A 23,222-nucleotide genomic window follows, 5' to 3' on the forward strand; every position below is an offset into this window, starting at 1 on the left:
AACAAAAAACAAACAAAAAAAGAAAAGTAAAAGAAAAAAAGTCATGATAGAACATTTTATAATAATGTTTTTACTGGATATACATTCTAGGTTAACATTCCTTTCAGCCGTTAAAATATCTTGTGCCACTTCTGTCTGGTCTGCATGATTTCTACTGAGCAATCCACTGTCATTTAATTTATTTTCTCCTGTGCATGAGATGTCCTTTCTCTCTTGCTGCTTTCGAGATTTTTTTTGGCATAAATTTCTTTGGATTTATTTTCATTTGGGTTTGCACAGATTCTTGAATTTTTACATTTAAGCCTTTGTCCAAATTTGGAAAGTAGTCAGTCTTCCTTCAAGCACTCTTTGGGCATCACCCATTTGTCATTTCCAAGACTCCAGTAACACAAATTTCATACCTTTTATTATAATCTTACAGATTTATCAGCATGAAATCATACTAAATATTATGAAAAACTTTACAAAATAAATATGCATGTAATAAATAATTCAAAATGTACAATGTACTGTGCATGTAATGAATAAACTATTCAAAATGTACAATGTACTGAAGCTGACAAATAACATAAAATAGGAAGAGTTCCACATCTCATAGAGAAAGTAAGTCCATTCTATAAAGATTTCCCAAGACAAAACCCCAGGTTCATCTAGCTTCAGTAACTATTTTAAAATATTTCAGGAACAAACAACACTAACTTTACACAAACTTCAAACATATTTGAAAAAAGGAAAAGCACTTGCAGTTACATTTGATGAGATCTGTGTAAACTTTACATCAAGACCTGAAGGGAACTCTACAACAAATAGGAATTAAGAGACCAATAACTCTTATGAGCCAAGTTCTTAAGAAAATTTAGCCAAGTGAATTCAGTGATATAAAAGATGGCTACTATATCATGACCAAGTGGAGGTTATTCCAGAAATGTAAGGTTGTTTGAGCATTTGAGAATCAATCAGTGTGATTCACTACATTAACTGAAGGAAGGAGAATACACATGCAACCAACTGGATAGAGTCATGAAATACGATTTGACAGAATTCAGCACTTGGCCTTAATTTTTAAAAAACCTGTTTTCAAACTTGTATTAAAAAGATATTTTTCCAATCTGAGAAATGATAGCTACCCAATTGCACACATTAGTCTCAGCAGTGAAATATTTAAAACTGTCTCCTTCATATCTAGAGTACTAGAGGAGTTAGGCAATGATAATGGCAAGAAAAATATATCAAAGAGATAATAATTGCATCCAGGTAAAACGGTCATTATTTACTGTTGACATAATCAGATACTTACAAAATAAAAACAATAGAGAAGCTCATAGATTTAATAAGTAAATTTAAATAATGTTGCTGATTACAAAGTCAGTATACATTAAACCAATTATGTTATTGATATAGTTTGGATGCTTGTTCCCTCCAGATCTCATGTTAAAATGTAACCTCCATTGTTGGAGGTAAGGCCTGGTGAGAGGTATTTTGGTCGAGGGGCAAATCAGAACTGTGAGTCAATTAAACCTTTTTCCTTTATAGATTACCCAGTCCCACGTATTTTCTTATGGCAATGTAAGAATGGACTATTACAGGTGGGAAGGAAAAGTAATTCTTTATGAATAACACACTGAAATAGGGTTAACGGGAGCACTTTCAAAACTTGTTCCCATCATTTTATTATCATCACAAAATGCTTCTGGAATATACCGCATAGGATTCTTTCTGTATTGTAGAATTTTCCAAACATTCTATGGGGACATTCTGCATGTACTTATTGCTTCAAGTTTCTTCAAATAACGATTTTTTCTGAATATACTATACCATTTTGATGGTTCTTTGGTGAATTTTCTGGTGTTTGAGCTGGTTATTTGCAGTGAGGGGAGCAGGAGGTTTTATGTGATCGCTTCATCCTGAATTGTCTGAATCAAATGTATCATATAAGGTCTGTTATCGTTAGAGAAGTCAGATGGTCAGAAATGAGCAGGCAAGGGAGTCCCTGGGAAAAGAAGTCTTGGAGTCACTGCCCTTTGATAATCAGCACTGTGCACTAATAGCAAAAAGGGCAATGGCTACACTGGCTACATCTGGCCTTGTGGTTGGTCCCTCCACCCCTGGAGGGAACTTATCAGGCCCTAGCCTAAAACAGCCATGGCAGGGACTTTCTCCACTGATGAAATTGTGCACTCCTCCAAAAACTTCCTGTAGAATAATCTTTTGCTCATTATAATAACAAAAAACACACCTCTGGGTGGAGATTTTTAAATACTGAGACATGCAACATGTGCAGTAACATGTGCAACCACAGAGCATGTGCACCAAAAGAATCCTCCTGAAATATGTTTGCAAGTGACACCCCCTCAAGCCCCTTCATGAATAATCATGTGAGATTCTCATAGAGTCCTTCAGCACTGGCTGCTGCTGGCTCCTTCTTTTGAGCAGCCCACTCTGTCTCCTCTTTCAGAGTGTACTGTCTCTTTAAATAAACACTGCTACTACTATTTTTCCAGCTGGAACAGCCCAGAACTGTTTTCCACTCCTCCCTAGGAATGTACTTTATTTTCCTTCAATAATCTGTGATACTTAACCCTTGCTATGCATCTCTTGGCTGAATTCTTTCTTCCAGGTTAGACAAGAATGGAAGATTCCTATACTTCTTAGTAACAGAATTAAACAGAAATATCCAGGCTCATTGGGTTGGTCTCTTTCTGATCATGTGCAAGCAATTCTGTTGCTGTGTTCTCATCCTCTGGAGGAAAAAGCTAAAGCAGGGTTTTTTGTTTGTTTGTTTGTTTGTTTGTTTTGTTAAGAGATCTCTACTGGGCAATGGGCTCAGAATCAGTTTTTGGTTCTTGAACCTGCAAGTCAATGACACGCCTGTAGCTTCAGTAGACTAAATCTGAAACCCTAGGGTTTGGCCTCTGAGAATGGGTGAAACAGATGGAGAGGAGGAGACACGGGGTAGACTGGGGAGTAGAATGAGAGGAAGACCCACAAATATTACAAGATTTACATATCAGCATTGCTCATTCCAAACTTAATGAGGACTGAGATCAGACACTGAATATTGACATTGCCTGTTCTTTAAGAAAAAGCCTTGGATGCCTGTTTTAGTATCAGGAGAACAGTCTGACTTATTATTGAAACCATCATATATTTGGACATGTGTATTCGGATGGAAAAACTGAGTAACGAGAGCAGGGGCAGGATACGGCATTATGATGAAAAGAAAATATTAGAAACACAGTGAGCTCTTGCTAATTTGTCTGTAAAAGTATGACAGTATTTATTTCTGAAACGGTTATGAGAACCTACCACAAACCGTAAAGATGAATTATCCGTGACAGTGTGATAGACTACAAATAAATATTGAGTTAGATTTGGATTGCATCTGGGCCGTATAATTTACAAGCTATGTTTTCACTGGTATCTTGCCTACATTACCCTTGGATTCCTCATAAAAATACTGATAGTAGTTTTCACCACATTGAATTATTATCAGAATTAAAGGGAAAATGTAAGCAAAGTAATTAGGTACCACGTTTGGTGATAAAATATTGCAAAAACTGTACATTTTTTTCTCAAAATTTCTACACCCTGATTATAAAAGATAAAAAAGCACACCCCAAGCCAGCATGACTTTGTAAGACTTACTAATAAATAACAAATTTCTGTACCTATGGTTTACAGAATCCAAGCAGAATTTCTAGAATATTACAGAGAGAATAGGCATAAGTGTTTTGTAACATATCTACAATTTTAATATAAAATAAGTAGGCGAGTAACAGAGAATGCCGTCAAATGCAGACAAATATGGAATAAAAAAGCAAAAATAAATCCATATCATTTTATGTAAGGAGAACATTTTTTAAAGCAGTTTTAAGTGTACAGAAAAATTGCAGAGAAAGTTCAGGGAGTTGCCACACCCCTTCTTCCCTAAAACAGCCCTCTGTTCAGTTTCTCCTACTACTAACATCCTTCGTCATTGTGGTACACTTGTTACAACTGATGAACCAATACTGATACTTACTGTTACTGAGGTCCATAGTTAAATTAGGGTTCATTCTTATTATACAGCTCTATGGGTTCCAATAAATACATAATGCCATATATCCACCATTAAAGTGAAATGGTGGATAAAGTGAACCCAAGAGTCCCTTAGACAGTTTTTGTTTAAATAAACATACAAATGGACACTTTGGGTCTTAAAGCTTGAAACTTATATTTGTTTTATCTGAGTTTCTTTCCAAATAAAGATCTCCCAGACCTCTCAAAAAGTATCAAAGAACTGGAACTCACCAGATCATCTCATTCAGACAATGAGACTCCCTGTTCCTCATTCATCATGATTGTTCCCTTACCCCTCCCTAGTTCCTGTTTTCCCATACCTAGCTACGTTTCTTCCCTGATATGTAAACTCCTAATTTTAGTCAGTCACAGAGATGGATTTGACACTGGTCTCCCGTATCCTCAGCTGCAGCACCTGATTAAAGATTAAAGCCTTCTTCTTTGGCAATACTCATTGTCATCTCAGTGATTGGCTTTCTGTGTGGTGAGCAGCAAGACCCAGACTGAAGCCCTTGTGTGCAAGACCTAGACTGAACCTGGTGTTTTAGTAACAAAAGTATCCTATGAAGTAGTTTCACTGACCTAAAATTGTCCCAGACTCCACCTTCTTATCCATTCCTCTTCCTGCTGAGCCCCTGGAAACCACTATTTACTGTCTCTGTATTTTTGCCTTTTCCAGAATGTTATATAGTTGTAATCATATGGGATATAGTTTTTTCAGACTGGCTTCTTTCACATAACAGTATGCATATAGGGGCTGGGCGTGGTGGCTCACACCTGCAATCCTAGCACTTTGGGAGGTCGAGGCAGGCAGATCATGAGGTCAGGAGTTCGAGACCAGCCTGGCGAATATGGTGAAACCCCGTCTCTACTAAAAATGCAAAAATTAGCTGGGCGTGGTGGCACGCACCTGTAATCCCAGCTACTTGGGAGGCTGAGGCAAGAGAATTGTTGGAACCTGGGAGGCTGAAGTTGCAGTGAGCTGAGATCACGCCACTGCACTCCAGCCTGGGCCACAGAGCGATCCTCTGTCTCAAAAAAAAAAAAAAAAAAAAAGAGAGAGAGAAGAAACAGTATGCATATAGGTTTTCTCCATGTCTGTTCATAGCTTGATGGCTTGTTTCTCTTTAATGTAGAATAATAACCCATGGTATGGATATACCAGAATTTGTTTATCCACTCACTTATTGGAAGATTCCATGGTTGCTTTGAATTTTTGGCAGTTATGAATAAAGCGCTATAAACATTCGTGTACACTTGTTTGTGTGGACAGACGTTTTCCACTGATTTGGGTAAATACTTCGAATTGCAATTGCTGAATCTTATGGTAGAGTATGATTAGCATTATAAGAAACAGCCAGAGTGTCTTCCAGATGAGGCAGGAGAATAGGATCTGGAGGCAGGGAACCTAAGGCGGTTTCACACTGACTTCTGAATAGAATTAAATTCAAAAGAAAACCCTAACTTTCTATGCCTAAGTAACGAAATAACCAGAGACTTCTCCCTTTGCAAACCCCCACCTTTTCTTCCTGGCATACGGTAAATGAAAATTACCTCTGATTGCTTGTTTTTTGCAACTAATCAGATGTTTGCATAGGAGTATAATTTTGTAACTTTATTTTGGCCTCTGATTGGTTGCAGAATTGTTTTCCTCAAAATATCTGCAGCCTACTAATAAAAATCTAAGAAAAGCAAGATAAAACAAGCACAAACCAAGGTGGCATAACCTTGCAAGACTTATGAATAAATTACAAGTTTCTTTATCTATAGTTTAGAGAAAGCTGACTCTTGAGAATGTTGCAATTAAGTTTTTGTTAACATATCTACAATTTTAATATAAAATAAATAGATGAACAATAGAGAATACACTCAAACTCAGACAAGTATAGAATGAAAAGCAAAACTAAATCCATATCCTCCCATGTAACAAGACCATTTCTAAAGCAGTTTTAAGTGTAGAAAAATATTTCAGAGAAAGTTTACGGAGTTCCCACATACTTCCTTCCCTAAAACAGCTCTCTGTTCAGTTTCTATTATTAACATCCTGCATTAGTGTGGCACACTTGTTACAATTAATGAACCAATACCGATACTTATTGTTAACTGAGGTTCATAGTTACATTAGGGTTCACTCTATTACACAGTTCTATGGGTTTGGATAAATACATAATGTCATGTGTCTACCACCCAAGTGAAACCAACCCAATAGTCCCATAGATAGTTATTTGGATAAACATAAAAATTGACCCTTCTGCTCTTAAAACTTGAAATTTACATTTTTAAAATCTGAGTTCCTTCCTCAAGAAAGGATCCTGAGGTCTCTCAAAAATTGTCAAAGAGCTGGAACTCAGCAGATCATCACTTCCAGACCATGAGATGCCAGTCCCCATCATTGATTATGATTGTTTCCTTGTTGTCTGGAGTTCTTGTTTTCCCATACATAGTAACATTCCTTCTTTGCTACATAAATCCCTAATTTTAGCCAGTCAGGGAGATGGATTTGAGGCTGATCTCCCATCTACTCAGCTGCAGTGCCTGATTAAAAATTAAAGCCTTCTTCCTTGGCAATACTTGTCATCTCAGTGATGGCTTTGTGTGAGGCCAGGGTAGGAGCTAGACAAATCCAGGGTATTTCAGTAACAAAAGCATCATACAAAGTAGTTTCCCTAACTATGCCTGAGGCTCAACCTACTCACCCATCCTTCCTCCTCCTGAATCCCTGGCTACTTAACTGTCTGTATTTTTGCCTTTTCCACAGTATCATATAGTTGTAATTATACAGTATAGAGCTTTTTCAGACTGGATCCTTCCACTTAGCAATATGTCCATAGGTTTCCTCCATGTGTTTTCATAGCTTGATATCTTATTTCTCTTTACTGTTGGAAAATACTCCATGGTATGGATGTATCACAATTTCTTTATCCACTGACCTTGAGGACACCTTGGGGGCTTCCAATTTTTGGCAATTATAAATAAAACTGCTATAAACATCCATGCACAGGTATGTGTGTACATAAGTTTTCCATTCATTTGGGTAAATACTCAGAGGTGCCATTGCTGGACTGTATTAAAAGTATGGTTAGCTTTGTAAGAAATACCCAGAGGGTCTTGCAAAGTGGCTGTACTGTTTTGCATTCCCACCAGCAATGAATCAGAGTCCCCGTTGTTCTACATCCTTGCCAGCATTTGGTTTTCTGAGAGTTTTGGATTCAGCCCGAAAAAAATTGCTTTTTTTTTTTTGAGACAGAGTCTCGCTCTGTCACCCAGGGTGGAGTGCAGTGGTGCGATCTCAGCTCACTGCAAGCTCTGCCTCCTGGGTTCATGCCATTCTCCTGCCTCAGCCTCCCGAGTAGCTGGGACTACAGGCACCCGCCACCACACCCGGCTAATTTTTTTGTATTTTTTTTAGTAAAGACGGGGTTTCACCATATTAGCCAGGATGGTCTCGATCTCCTGACCTCGTGATCCGCCCGCCTCAGCCTCCCAAAGTGCTGGGATTACAGGCATGAGCCACGGCGCCCGGCCGACAAAAAAATGCTTTTTAAAAACTTTTTACTTGGAAATCATTATAGAGTCGCAGGAAATTGCAAAGACAGTACAGAGAACATATGCTTACCCTTTTGAGAGGTGAAGCCAGCTGTACTTCTGGGTGGAGTGGGGACTTGGAGAACTTTTCTGTCTAGCTAAAGGATTGTAAATGTACCAATCAGTACTCTGTAAAAACGCACCAATCTGTGCTCTCAGTCTAGCTAAAGAATTGTAAATGCACCAATCAACACTCTGTAAAAATGCACCAATCAGCACTCTGTGTCTAAAGGATTGTAAGTGCACAAATCAGCACTCTGTAAAAATGCACCAATCAGCACTCTGTGTCTAGCTAAAGGATTGTAAATGCACCAATCAACATTCTGTAAAATGGACCAATCAGCACTCTGTAAAATGGACCAATCAGTGCTCTGTAAAATGGACCAATCAGCAGGATGTGGGGGGGGGGGGCCAAATCATGGAATAAAAGCTGGCTACCCAGGCCAGCAGCGGCAACCTGTGGGTCCCCTTCCACGCTGTGGAGCTTTGTTCTTTCACTCTTCACAATAAATCTTGCTGCGGCTCACTCTTTGGGTCCGCACTACCTTTATGAGCTGCAACACTCACCACGAGGGTCCGTGGCTTCATTTTTGAAGTCTGTCAGACCAAGAACCCACCAGAAGGAATAAATTCCGGACACATTTTGGCAGCCACGAAGGGACTATCACCTATCACCTATCGCCAAGCAGTGAGCACCATCAGACCCCTTTCACTTGCTATTCTATCCTATTTTTCCTTAGAATTCGGGGGCTAAATACCGGGCACCTGTTAGCCAGTTAAAAGCGACTAGCACAGCCACCGGACTAAAGACATGGATGTCAGGCTTTCTGGGAAAGGGCTCTCTAACAACCTACTGTGTCTGGAATTGGTGGGTTCTTGGTCTCACTGACTTCAAGAATGAAGCTGCAGACCTTCACGGTGAGTGTAACGGTTCTTTTTTTTTTTTTTTTATACGGAGTCTCCCTCTGTCACCCAGGCTGGAGTGCAGTGGTGCCATCTTGGCTCACTGCAAGCTCCACCTCCCAGGTTCGAGCCATTCTCCTGCCTCAGCCTCCCAAGTAGCTGGGATTACAGGTGCCTGCCACCACGCCCGGCTAATTTTTTGTATTTTTAGTAGAGACAGGATGGTCTCGATCTCCTGTCCTCGTGATCCGCCCACCCCGGCCTCCCAAAGTGCTGGGATACAGTTCTTAAAGATGGTGTGTCTGGAGTTTCTTCCTTCTGGTGGGTTTGTGGTCTCGCTGACTTCAGGAGTGAAGCTGCAGACCTTCGCAGTGAGTGTTACAGCTCTTAAAGGCAGCACATCCAGAGTTTTTGTTCCTCCTGGTGGGTTCTTGGTCTCGCTGGCTTCAGGAGTGAAGCTGCAGACCTTCATGGTGAGTGTTACAGCTCATAAAGGTGGCGCACACGCAAAGAGTGAGCAGCAGCAAGACTTACTGCGAAGAGCGAAAGAACAAAGCTTCCACAGCATGGAAAGGGACCCAAGTGGGTTGCCGCTGATGGCTCAGGCAGCCTGCTTTTATTCCCTTATCTGACCCCACCACATACTGCTGATTGGTCCATTTTACAGAGAGCTGATTGGTCTGTTTTGACAGAGTGCTGATTGGTGCATTTACAAACCTTTAGCTAGACACAGAGGGCTGATTGGTGCGTTTACAATCCTTCAGATAGACAGAAAAGTTCTCCAAGTCCCCATCTGTCCCAGAAGCCCAGCCAGCTTCACCTGTCACCAGCATTCGCTGCAGGACTCTGCAGCACCCAGCCCTGGCACTCCAGCAGCCCAGAGGGAGCTCATCCCCCAATCATGCCCAGCAGATGCCGGCTGGCCGCTCTGAGTGCAGGGCCCGCCAAGCCTGCGCCCACCCAGAACACACACCAGCCCACAAGTGCCATATGCAGCCCTGGCTCCCACCCATGCCTCTCCCTCCACACCTCCCCACAAGCAGAGGGAGCCAACTCCGGCCTCGGCCAGCCCCAGAGAGGGGCCCTCACATTGCAGCAGCAGGCTAAAGGGCTTCTCAAGTGTGGCCAGAGCAGACGCCAAGGCCGAGGAGGTGCCGAGAGTGAGCAAGGGCTGCTGGCACATTGTCACCTCTCACCCCGACTCTTCGGAGTTGGAAGTATTGGTTTGCCTAGAACCAGCTTCCACTTTTCCTGTACTTCTGGGTTGAGCTGAGGGTCAACAGAGAAGAAGCCGTTCAGCTCTGGAGTCTTGACAACAAGTTGGTTGACCCAGTGGCCATGAGTGGAACTCTCAAAGTCATGTCACCCAAGTGGGACTCACCCATCTATCCTATCTATCCTGACCCTTGCCTCTTGGGTCCTAATGCCTGTCAGACAAACTTCCTCCCGCCTCACTTCTCTGAGGCTAGTCCCACTTTTAAAAACCACTCCCTGTCTCTGGTGCTTTTCTAGTTTCTCCTATAACAATGATTTCTAGTATAAACCTCAGGACTCTGTTCCCTTCTTTAGGCACTCAGGCTCACCAATCAGAAAGAAATAATTTTTGCCCAAAGCCCCATCTGCTGGGCAGGACTTTCTGGAATTTTAGGATCCCTCCTGAGACTAACAGGCCTAACAAAAGCTATTCCTGAAGCTAGGATATGGGGAGCTTCAGAAATGATATCCTTCCTATTCAAGTGAGGACAAAAGGCGTCACTCTTCCAACCCTGGAGATCCCTTCCCACCCTCAGGGTATAGCCCTCAACTTCATTTTTGGGGCATAACATCTTTATAGGACAGGGGTAAAGTCCCAATACTAACAGGAGAATGCTTAGGACTCTAACGGTTTTTTGAGAATGCATTGGTAAGGGCCACTAAATCTGATTTTTCTTGGTCCTCTTTGTGGTCTAGGAGAACAGGCAAGGGCGCAGGTTTTCGAGAATGTGTCACTAAGGGCCACTAAATCCGACCTTCCTTGGTCCTCCTTGTGGTCTAGGAGGAAAACTAGTGTTTCTGCTGCTGCGTTGGTGAGTGCAACTATTCCTATCAGCAGGGTCCAGGGACCATTGTGGGTTCTTGTGCAAGAGGTGTTTCTGCTGCTGTGTCGGTGAGTGCAACTATTCCAGTCAGCAGGGTCCAGGGATTGTTGTGGGTTCTTGGGTGGGGGAGAAACAAACAAACAAACCAAAACTGCAGGCGGTTTTGTCTTTCAGATGGGAAACACTCAGGCAACAACAGGCTCACTTTGAAATGCATCCTAAGCCATTGGGACCAGTTTGACCCACAAACCCTGAAAAAGTGGCGGCTCATTTTTTTCTACACTATGGCTTGGCTCCAATATTCTCTCTCTGATGGGGAAAAATGGCCGCCTGAGGGAAGTATAAATTACAATATTATCCTGCAGCTTGACATTTTCTGAAAGAGGGAAGGCAAATGGAGCAAAATACCTTATGTCCAAGCTTTCTTTTCATTGAAGGAGAATCCACAACTATGCAAAGCTTGCAATTTACATCCCACAAGAGGACCTCTCAGCTTACCCCAATATCCTAGCCTCCCTGTAGCTCCCTTTCCTATTAATGATAAGCCTTCTCTAATCTCCCCACCCCGAAGGAAACAAGCAAAGAAATCTCCAAGGGACCACAACCCCCCTGGGCTATCGGTTATGTCCCCTTCAAGCTGTAGGGGAAGGGGAATTTGGCCCACCTGGGTATATGTCCCCTTCTCCCTCTCTGATTTAAAGAAGATCAAGGCAGACCTGGGGAAGCTTTCAGATAATCCTGATAGGTATATAGATGTCCTACAGGGTCTAGGGCAAACCTTTGATCTCACTTGGAGAGATGTCATGCTATTGTTAGATCAAACCCTGGCCTTTAATGAAAAAAATGTGGCTTTAGCTGTAGCCCAAGAATTTGGAGATACTTGGTATCTTAGTCAAGTAAATGACAGAATGACAGCTGAAGAAAGGGACAAATTCCTTACTGGTCAGCAAGCAGTCCCCAGTATGGATCCCCACTGCAACCTCAACTCAGATCATTGGGACTGGAGTCGTAAACATCTGTTGACCTGTGTTCTAGAAGGACTAAGGAGAATTAGGGAAAAGCCCATGAATTATTTAATGATGTCCACCATAACTCAGGGAAGGGAAGAAAATCATTCTGCCTTCCTTGAGCTGCTATGGGAGGCCTTAAGAAAATATACTCCCCTGTCTCCCAACTCACTCGAGGGTCAATTAATCCTAAAAGATAAGTTTATTACCCAGTGAGCCACAGGAATCAGGAGAAAGCTCCAGAAGTGAGCCCTGGGCCCTGAACAAAATCTGGAGGCATTATTAAACCTGGCAACCTCGGTGTTCTATAATAGGGACCAAGAGGAAAATGCCGAAAAGGAAAAGTGAGATCAGAGAAAGGCCGCAGCCTTAGTCATGGCCCTCAGACAAACAAACCTTGGTGGTTCAGAGAGGACAGAAAATGGAGCAGGCCAATCACCCAGTAAGGCTTGCTATCAGTGTGGTTTACAAGGACACTTTAAAAAAGATTATCTAATGAGAAACAAGCCACCCCCTTGCCCATGTCCACTATGTCAAGGCAATCACTGGAAGGTGCACTGCCCCAGAGTGCAAAGGTTCTCTAGGCCAGAAGCCCCCAACCAGATGATCCAACCACAGGATTGAGGGTGCCCAGGGCAAGCGCCAGCTCCTGTCATCACCCTCACTGAGCCCTGGGTACATTTAACCATCGAGGGCCAGGAAATTGACTTCCTCCTGGACACTGGTGTGGCCTTCTCAGTGTTAATCTCCTGTCCTGGATGACTGTCCTCAAGGTCCATTATCATCTGACGAATCCTGGGGTCACCTGTAATAACCACCTCCTCAGTTATAATTGGGAGACTTTGCTACAGATACTAAGTATCCTTATCTAATCCTACATGCCCATGCTGCAATATGGAAAGAAAGGGAGTTCCTAACCTCTGGGGGAACCCCCATTAAATATCACAAGGAAACCATGGAGTTATTGCACGCAGTGCAAAAACCCAAGGAGGTGGCAGTCTTACACTGCCGAAGCCACCAGAAGGGAAGGAGAGGGGAGAACCACAGCATAAACAGCTGGCAGAGGAAGGGAAAGACCGGCAGAAAGGAAAGAGAGAAAGAGACAGAAAGTGTGAGAGAGAGAGAGAGGAAGTGACAGAAACAAAGAGGGAGTCAGAAAGAAAAGAGAGAAGAGAGAAAGGGGGGAAAGACAGAAAGAGAGAGACAGAGGAAGAGACAGAGAGACAGAAAGTCAAAGAGAGAAGGAAAGAGAGGAAGAGACAAAGAAGGAGTCAGAGAGAAAGAGATAGAAGTAGTAAAGAAAAAACAGTGTGCCCTATTCCTTTAAAAGCCAGGGTAAATTTAAAACCTATGATTGATAATTGAAGGTCTTCTCCATAACCCTAAAACACTCCAATACCACCCTGTTGTCAGTGTAAACAAGGGCATAGCCCGAAAGCACTGAGGCCACTGACAACCTGTAGCCTTTTTATCAAAAATCCTTAACCCGGCCAGGTGCGGTGGCTCCTGCCTGTAATCCCAGCACTTTGGGAGGCTGAGGCGGGCAGATCATGAGGTCACAAGATTGAGGCCATCCTGGCTAACACAGTGAAAACCCGTCTCTACTAAAAATACAAAAAAATTAGCTGGGTGTGGTGGTGGGTGCCTGTAGTCCCAGCTACTTGGGAGGCTGAGGCAGGAGAATGGTGTGAACCTGGGAGGTGGAGCTTGCAGTGAGCTGAGATAGCGCCACTGCACTCCAGCCTGGGCAACAGAGCAAGACTCCGTCTCAAAAAACAAACAAACAAACAAACAAAATCCTTAACCCAGCAGGTTTCCTAACGGGGATCTAAATCTTAACTAATTAACATACAAAGGTCCAACCAGATCTAGGAGGAACTCCCTTCAGGACGGGATGATAGATGGTTCCTCCCAGGTGATTAAGGATAAAGACACAATGGGTATTCAGTAAGTCATAAGGGAACTCTTGTAGAACCAGAGTTAGGAAAATTGCCTAATAATTGGTCTGCTCAAAAGGAGCCATCTATACCAATTCTAAGTTAATATGGACTCAATGAGGTCTTATTAATAGCAAAGAATAATTGAAATCCCAAACTTACAAAGTTTTCCACAAAAGTAAAGTTTGCTAAAAGTTAACAGTGTAACATATATTATCCTAACTTCTGATCTTGTAGAAATCAGACCCTATCTGTGCCCCTCGAAGCTCAAGTCCATCAGCACAGGGCCATACAGCTAATACCCCTACTTATAGGGTTAGGAATGGCTAGTGCTACAGAAACCGGAATAGCAGGTTTATCTACTTCGTTATCCTACTACCACGACTCTCAAAGGATTTCTCAGACAGCTTGGGAGAAATAGCAAAATCTATGCTTACTCTACAATCCCAAATGGACTCTTTGGCAGCAGTGACTCTCCAAAACCGATGAGGCCTAGCCCTCCTCACTGCTGAGAAAGGAGGACTCTGCACCTTCTTAGGGGAAGAGTGTTGCTTTTATACTAACCAGTCCAAGATAGTACGAGATGCCACCTGGCATTTACAGGAAAAGTCTTCTGAAATCAGACAATGCCTTTCAAATTCTTATACCAATCTCTGGAGTTGGGTGATATGGCCTCTTCCCTTTCCATGTCCTGTGACAGTCATCTAACTATTACTCACCTTTGGGTCCTGTATTTTTAACCTCCTTGTCAAATTTGTTTCCTCTAGGATTGAGGCCATCAAGCTACAGATGGTCTTACAAATGGAACCCCAAATGAGCTCAACTAACAACTTCTACTGAGGACCCCTGGACCGACCCACTGGCCCTTTCACTGGCCTAAAGAGGACACTACAACTGCAGGGCCCCTTCTTCACCCCTATCCATCAGGAAGTAGCTAGAATGGTCATCACCCAATTCCCAGCAGCAGTTGGGGTGTCCTGTTCAGAGGGGGGATTGAGAGGTGAATCCAGCTGGACTTCTGGGTCGAGTGGGGACTTAGAGAACTTTTCTGTCTAGCTAAAGGATTGTAAATTCACCAATCAGCAATCTGTAAAAACGCACCAATCAGCACTCTGTGTCTAGCTCAAGGATTGTAAACACACCAATCAGCACTCTGTAAAATAGACCAGTCAGCACTCTGTAAAATGGACCAATCAGCAGGACATGGGCAGGGCCAAATAAGGGAATAAAAGCTGGCCACCCGAGCCAGCAGTGGCAACCCACTTGGGTCCCCTTCCATGCTGTGGAAGCCTTTGTTCTTTCACTCTTCACAATAAATATTGCTGCTGCTCACTCTTTGGGTCTGCACTACCTTTATGGGCTGTAACACTCACTGCAAGGGTCTGCAGCTTCATTCTTGATGTCAGTGAGACCTAGAACCCACCAGAAGGAATAAATTCTGGACACACTTTCACCCAGTTTTTCCAAATGTTTATATCTTAAGTAGCTCTAGCACACTAGCAAAACCAGGAAACTGACTTTGGTATAATATGTGTCCATAGTTCTATGCCTTGTCTTATCATTTTTTCAGATTTATGTAACCACCACACAATCCAGTGGAGAGCTATTCCATCCCACAGAGATCTCCCCTCATGCTGCCCTTTAGAGTCACACCCTACTCCCTACACATCATCACCCTGACAACTGACAACCACTAATCTCTTCTCCACCAATCTCTATAATAGCGTCATTTTGAAAATGTTACATAAATAGAATCACACAGTATGTGACTTTTGTGACTGGCATTTTCCCCTCAGCATGATGTCCTTGAGATCCATCCAAGATGTTGCACGTATCAACAATTTGCTCTTTTTTATTGCTAAGGAATACTCTATCAGATGGAGGCACTGCAGTTTAACTATTTCCCTGTTGAGGGACATTTTGGCTGTTTCTATTTTGGGGCTATTACAAATAAAGCTGTTGTGAACATTTGTGTAAGATTTTTGTGTGAACATGTATTTTTATTTCTCTGATATAAATGTCCCAGAATGTAATTCCTGGCTCATGTGGCAAATATATGTCTAGTTCTTCAAGACACAGCCAAACTATTTTCTAGGACTGTGTCATTTTACATTCTCACCATCAGTGTATGGAAATCCAGTTTTTCTTCATTATTACCAGCGTTTATCATTGTTAGTTTTTAAAAGAATTTTAGCTGTATTAAAAGGTGTGTAGTGCTGTAATATCAAGTTCTTGATTTGCATTTCCCAGATGGCTAGTGATTTGCATGTCATTTATTGTGCTTATTTGCCATGTATATATATCTTCTGTGATAAAATGTCTCTTCATACCTTTTGCCAATTTTGTAATTAAATGTTATAGTCTTCAATCTACTGTAGATTTTATAGTAGAGTTTTATAGTTGATTATATATTCTAGATAATGTATTCTTGATAATATATGTGGTTTTAAATATTTTCTTCATATCTCTAGCTTACTTTTCATTTCTTAGCTGGATACCTTACAGAACAAAAGTTTCTACATTTTGATAAAGCTCCATTTATTGATTTTGTTTGTTTTTGTTTTTGTTTTTTACACATAGCGCTTTTGGAGTCATATCTTAAGAACTCAGAACTCAAGACAACAAGCCCTAGCTCCTGACGACTTTCTCATATGTTTTCTTCTAAACGTTTTACATGTAGACATGATTTAATTGGGGTAAGTGTTTTCACAAGATGAGAGAATTTGTTAAGTTTCTTTCTTGCTTCTTTTTCCTTTTGCTTCTTTTTTGCCTTTGTTTCATTTTGATTTGTCTATGGATTTCCACTTCCTCCTGGATCATTGTTTGAAAAGACTCTAGACTGTATTACCTTCATTGAATTATTTTGCATCTTTGTCAAAATGAGTTGACATAGGTATATTTCTGGATTCTGTATACTGCTCCACTAGTCTCTGTCTATCCCTGCACTAATGTCAATCAATATTGATTACTGCAGCTATAAAAATTCTGAAATTTGGTTACAGTTACTTCTCCATGTTTTTTTTCTATGAAATTTGTTTGACCTATACATTTTAGAATAACTTTCTCTACAACTATTATAAATCTTGCTGGAATTTAGAGAGAAATGGTATTAAATCTGGATATCAAATTGGGGAGAATTGACATCTTTACTATATTTAGGTTTTTAGTTGATTAACACAGTAAATCTCTCCATTTCTTTAAATTTTTTATTTCTTCAGGATTTCAGCATATGGATTGTTCTGTTGGTACACTTATGAGGATTTTTGAGTGAAGAAAATTCATGGTTTTTTTTTTTTTTTTGGTTTTTATTTTGTTGTTGTTGTTTCTTTTTTTTTTTTTTTTTTTTTGAGACGTAGTCTCGCTCTGTTGCCCAGGCTAGAGTGCAGTGGCACGATCTCGGCTCACTGCAAGCTCCGCCTCCCGGGTTCACACAATTCTCCTGCCTCAGCCTCCTGAGTAGCTGGGACTACAGGTGCCCGCCACCACGCCCAGCTAATTTTTTTGTATTTGTAGTAGAGACGGGGTTTCACTGTGTTAGGCAGGATGGTCTTGATCTTCTGACCTCATTATCTGCCTGCCTTGGCCTCCCAAAGTGCTGGGATTACAGGTGTGAGCCACCAAGCCCAGCCTCATGTTGTATTTTTAATATTTGTTTTGATTTATTTGTTACTGTATATTCAAATAAAATTGATTTTTTGGTTGATCTTGAATTGTGACTTTTGTGAATTTCCTCATTAGCTGAAGCAGAGGAGGAAAAGCATTCAGTCTTCCACCATTAAGTGTAATTTAGCCACAACATTTTTGTAGAAGTTATTTATAAAGTTCAGGAGGTAGTCTTTGATTTCTACTATTTTGAGGGTTTTTTTGTTGTTGCTGTTATCTCAAATGAATGTTGAATTATGTCAAAGGCCTTTTCTACATCAATTGATAGAATCAAGCGATGCTTTGGCTGGGTGCAGCGGCTCATGCCTGTAATCCCAGCACTTTGGGAGGCTGAGGCAGGTGGATCACCTGAGGTCAGGAGTTCGAGACCAGCCTGGCCAACATGGCGAAACCTCGTCTCTACTAAAAATACAAAAATTAGCAGGGCATGGTGGCGGGTGCCTGTAATCCCAGCTACTCGGGAGGCTGAGGCAAGAGAATAGCTTGAACCTGGGAGGCGGAGGTTGCAGTGAGCCGAGACTGCACCATTGCACTCCAGCCTGGGTGACAGATGCAATGTTTCTTCTTTAGTTTGTTAATATGATGGATGACATTGATTGATTTCAAACATTAAACCAGACTTGCACCCAAGAATAAACGCTACTTGGAATAATTTACATATTTTTTCAGTTTGACTGATTTTTATTTGCTAACATTTTCTTAGGGAGTTTTGCATCTACTGTCATGCGAGTATATTGCTTTTTAATTTTCTTTTGCTGTACTATTTTTGTGTGCTTTTGATTTTAGGAAATGCTGTCCTCATAAAATAAGTTGGGATGTGTTCTGTTCTCTTCTGTTTTCTGGAGGAAATTTTGCAGACTTGCGTTAATTCTACTGAAATGTTTGGTAGATTTCTCCTGTGAAACTTTTCTGGCCTAGAGATTTCTCCTTCAGCACTCTTTATGTTATAATTTCTATTTCTTTCATAATTATAGAGCTTTTCAATTTATCTATTTCGTATTGAGTTAGTTGTAATAGTGTGTACTTTTTAAGGATTTTTTTCCATTTCAGCTAAGTGTTTTTGGTGTATTCTTTTGGTGGACAATTGATGTCGAAGGACCTCTAGTGATAGAATATGTTTCAATCCCAATATTGGTGTTTTTTTTTTCCTTTTTCCCTTTTATTTTGTCCTAGAAATTTGTCAGTTCTATTAATCTTTTCAAAGAACAAACTTTTTCTTTCACTGATTTTCTCTCTCCCTTTTTTTTTTTGTTTGTTTGTTTGTTTGAGACGGAGTTTTGTTCTTGTTGCCAAGGCTGGAGTGCAATGGCACAATCTTGGCTCACCACAACCTTTGCCTCTCGGGTTAAAGTGATTCTCTTGCCTCAGCCTCCCAAGTAGCTGGGATTACAGAAACGTGCCACCACATCTGGCTAATTTTGTGGTTTTAGTAGAGAGGGTGTTTCTCCATGTTGGTCAGGCTGGTATCAAACTCCTGACCTCAGGTAATCTGTCCCCTCGGCCTCCCAAAATGCTGGGATTACAGGCGTGAGTCACCAAGTTCTGCCCTTATATTCATTTTTTTCTTCTTCTTGCTTTAGGTTATTTTAGACTACTTTTCTAGATTCTTGAGGTGGGAACTGAGATTATTGGTTTCTGACCTTTTCTCTTTTTTAGTGTATACGTTTTGTACTATAAATAGTTTTTCAAAGCACTGCTTTAGCTATGTGCCAAACATTTTCAAATGTTGTATTTTCATTTTCACTTAGTTGAATACATTTTTATTTTCCTTAAGACATCTTTTTTGATCCACGGGTAATTTAAAAGTATGTTATTAAGTTTCTATGTGTTTGGAGTTGTACCAATTTTCTTCATGTTATTGATTTCTGCTTCAACTCCATTGCTTCCACAGAACTCAGTCTGTATTATTTCAATTCTTTCACATTTGTTAAGGTTCCTTTTATGGTCCAGGGTATGGTCTATGTGTCTATGTTGGTAAATATTCCATGGAAAGTTAAAAAAATTATATTCTGTGGTTTGGTGTGGTAGTCTGTAAATGTCTATTAGATCTTATTGGTGGACAATTTTGTTGAGTTTCATTATCTTGCTGAGTTTCTATACAGTTGTTTTATTAATTTTTCAGAGATGTGAAGTCTCAAAGTTTAACTGTGTATTTACTTGTCCTTTTCTCCTTCCAGTTCTGACCATTTTTGCTCTACTTATTTGTAACTTGGTTGTTTGGTGCACACACATTTAGAGTTGCTCTGCCTTCTTTGTGAATTAACACTTTTATCATTATGTATTGTTTCTGTTTGTCTCTCAGAATATTCATTGCTCGGTGTATTTTATGTTATCTGATATTATAGCCATTTCTGCTTTCTTTGACAGATGTTTGCACGGTTTACTTTTTTCCATTTTTCTGTTTCAACCTTCCACTCTTGTAATATTTGCAGTAAGTTTCTTACAGGTAACATATCGATGGGTCATTATTTTTCACTCTGACATTTGTCTTTTTAGACAATTTACATGTAATGCAATTATTAATATATGAGCTCTTATGACTGTCATCTACTTGTTGTTTTGTTTTTTGTTTCCTTTGGTTTTTGCTTATCTGTTTTCTTGTTTTTCGATGTGTTCCTGAAGCAATATTTAGAATTCCATTTTTTAATCAACCCATTTTTTGATGTATCTCATTGTAGAGTTTTTGTGATTTATCTGTCTATTAACTTATCATAGTCTACTGGTGCTGACAGTTTACCAATTTGACTCAGGTGTAGAAACTTTACCTCCTTTATATCTCTTTCCACTCCTTCATTTATAATATATATTTTTTATTTTCTCTACCTGCATCAAAAACCACATCTGACAATGTTGTAATATTTGCCTCAACCATCAAATTAATTTACAAAACTGAAGAAGAGAAATCTGTTGTATCTACCCATATTTTTACTCATTCTATTGTTTATTTTTTTCCTGATTGTCCAAGATTTCTTCCATTATCATTTCTATTCCAGTTCAAGGACTTCCTTTAGCCTTTGTTTTAGGATAAGTCTGCTAGCATCAAATTCTCTTGATTTTCCTTCCTCTAAGAATGTCATGGCTGGGCGCTGTGGCTTACGCCTGTAATCCCAGCCCTTTGGGAGGCCAAGGAAGGCGATCCTCTCAGCTCAGGAGTTTGAGACCAGCCTGGGCAACATGGGAAAACTCTATCTCTACCAAAAATACAAAAAAATAGCCAGGCATGGTGGTGCAGGTCTGTAATCCCAGCTACTCAGGAGGCTGAGGTGTGAGGATCACATGAGCCTGGGAGGCAGAGTCTGCAGTGAGCTTTGGTTGTGCCACTGCCCTTCACCCTCCAGAGTGACAGAGCAAGACTTTATCTAAAAAACAAAAACAACCACCACAGCAGCAACAACAGAATGTTATGATAGAACCTTCATTTTATACCAATATTTTTACTGGATATACATTCTAGATTAACATAATATTATTTTCAGCCATTAAAATATCTTGTGCCACTTCTGTCTGGTCTGTATGATTTCTAATGAGCAGTCCACTGTCATTTAATTTATTTTCTCCTATGCATGAAGTGTCATTTCTATCTTGTTGCTTTCAAGATTTTTGGCATAAATTTCTTCGGATTTATCTTCATTTGGGTTTGCACAGATTCTTGAATTTTCACATTTAAGTCTTTGTCCAAATTTGGAAAATAATCAATCTTCCTTCAAACGCTCTTTGGGCTTCACCCATTTGTCATCTCCCTCTAAGACGCCAGTGACACAAATTTCATATCTTTCATTATAGTCTTACAGATTTATCAGCATGAAATAATATTAAATATTATGAAAAACTATACAAAAATTTGCATGTAATGAATGAGTTAGTCAAAATGTACAATATACTGAAGCTGACAAATAACATAACATATGATGAGTTCTACATCTCATAGAGAAAGTAAGCCCATTCTATAAAGCTTTCCCAAGATAAGACCGCAGGTTGATCTAACTTCAGTAACTATTTTAAAATATTTAAGGAACAATCAACACTAACTTTATGCTAATTTCAAACATATTTGAAAAAAGGAAAAACATTTGCAGTTACATTTGATGAGATCTGTGTAAACTTTAACATCTGAAAAGAACTCTACAGCAAATAGGAATTTATAGACCAATAACTTTTTTTTCTTTTTTCTTTTTATTATAATCTAAGTTCTAGGGTACATAAGCACAACGTGCACATTTGCTACATAGGTATACATGGGCCATGTTGGTTTGCTGCACCCATCAACTCGTCATTTACATTAGGTATGTCTCCTAATGTTATCCCTCCCCCCAGTCTCCCATCCCCCAACAGGCCCCGGTGTGTGATATTCCCCCGCCCTGTGTCCAAGCGTTCTCATTGTTCAATTCCCACCTGTGAGTGAGAACATGCGGTGTTTGGTTTTCTGTCCTTGTGATAGTTTGCTGAGAATTATGGTTTCCAGCTTCATCCATGTCCCTGCAAAGAGGAGCTGGTACCATTCCTTCTGAAACTATTCCAATCAATAGAAAAAGAGGGTATCCTCCCTAACTCATTTTATGAGGCCAGCATCATCCTGATTCCAAAGCCTGGTAGAGATACAACAAAAAAGAGAATTTTAGATCAATATCCCTGATGAACATCGATGCAAAAATCCTCAATAAAATACTGGCAAACCGCATCCAGCAGCACATCAAAAGCTTATCTACCAAAATCAAGTCGGCTTCATCCCTGGGATGCAAGGATGGTTCAACATTCACAAATCAATAAAAGTAATCCATCACATAAACAGAACCAACGACAAAAACCACATGATTATCTCAATAGATGCAGAAAAGTCCTTTGACAAAATTCAACAGTGCTTCATGCTAAGAACTCTCAATAAACTAGGTATTGGTGGAAGGTATCTCAAAATAATAAGAACTATTTATGACAAACCCACAGCGAATATTGTACTGAATGGGCAAAAACTGGAAGCATTCCCTTTGAAAACTGGCACAAGACAGGGATGCCCTCTCTTACCACTACTAGTCAACATAGTGTTGGAGGTTTTGGCCAGGGCAATCAGGCAGAAGAAGGAAATAAAGGGTATTCAATTAGGAAAAGAGGAAGTCAAATTGTCCCTGTTTGCAGATGACATGATTGTATATTTAGAAAACCCCATGATCTCAGCCCAAAATCTCCTTAAGCTGATAAGTAAATTCAGCAAAGTCTCAGGATACAAAATCAATGTGCAAAAATCACAAGCATTCCTATACACCAATAACAGACAGAGAGCCAAATCATGAGTGAATTCCCATTCACAATTGCTACAAAGAGAATAAAATACCTAGGAATCCAACTTACAAGGGATGTGAAGGACCTCTTCAAGGAGAACTACAAACCACTGCTCAAAGAAATAAAAGAGGATACAAACAAATGGAAGAATATTCCATGCTCATGAATAGGAAGAATCAGTATCCTGAAAATGGCCATACTGCCTAATGTAATTTATAGATTCAATGCCATCCCCATCAAGCTACCAATGACTTTCTTCACAGAATTGGCAAAAACTACTTTAAAGTTCATCTGGAACTAAAAAAGAACCTGCATTGCCAAGAATCCTAAGCCAAAAGAACAAAGCTGGAGGCATCACACTACCTGACTTCAAACTATACTACAAGGCTATAATAACCAAAACAGCATGGTACTGGTACCAAAACAGATGTATAGACGAATGGAAAGGAACATAGGGCTCAGAAATAATACCACACATCTACAACCATCTGATCTGTGATAAACCTGATGAAAACAAGAAACAGGGAAAGGATTCCCTATTTAATAAATGGTGCTAGGAAAACTGGCTAGCCATATGTGGAAAGCTGAAACTGGATCCCTTCCTTACACCTTATACAAAAATTAATTCAAGATGGATTAAAGGCTTAAATGTTAGACCTAAAACCTTAAAAACCCTAGAAGAAAATCTAGGCAATACCATTCAGGAAATAGGCATG

The 23,222-nt window shown here is 40.3% G+C and overlaps 1 long non-coding RNA gene across 3 annotated transcripts in view; it reads left to right on the forward strand.

Annotated features, from left to right (window-relative positions):
* Nucleotides 1–15,937, forward strand: part of LOC134810287 (uncharacterized) — a 42,487-nt gene extending 26,550 nt beyond the window's left edge. For 2 of the 3 annotated variants that reach the window (XR_010157966.1, XR_010157967.1), the window contains 2 exons: nucleotides 10,498–10,693; nucleotides 10,800–15,546. This is a non-coding gene — a long non-coding RNA (uncharacterized LOC134810287). Of the gene's footprint in view, nucleotides 1–10,497; nucleotides 10,694–10,799 lie in introns of all 3 variants that reach the window. The other variant, XR_010157965.1, reaches the window with a different exon arrangement.
* The last annotated feature ends 7,285 nt before the right edge of the window (nucleotides 15,938–23,222 follow it).

The sequence above is a fragment of the Pan troglodytes genome, chromosome 5 (genome assembly GCF_028858775.2).
Source record: "Pan troglodytes isolate AG18354 chromosome 5, NHGRI_mPanTro3-v2.0_pri, whole genome shotgun sequence".
In the NCBI taxonomy this organism is placed as follows: domain Eukaryota; kingdom Metazoa; phylum Chordata; class Mammalia; order Primates; family Hominidae; genus Pan; species Pan troglodytes.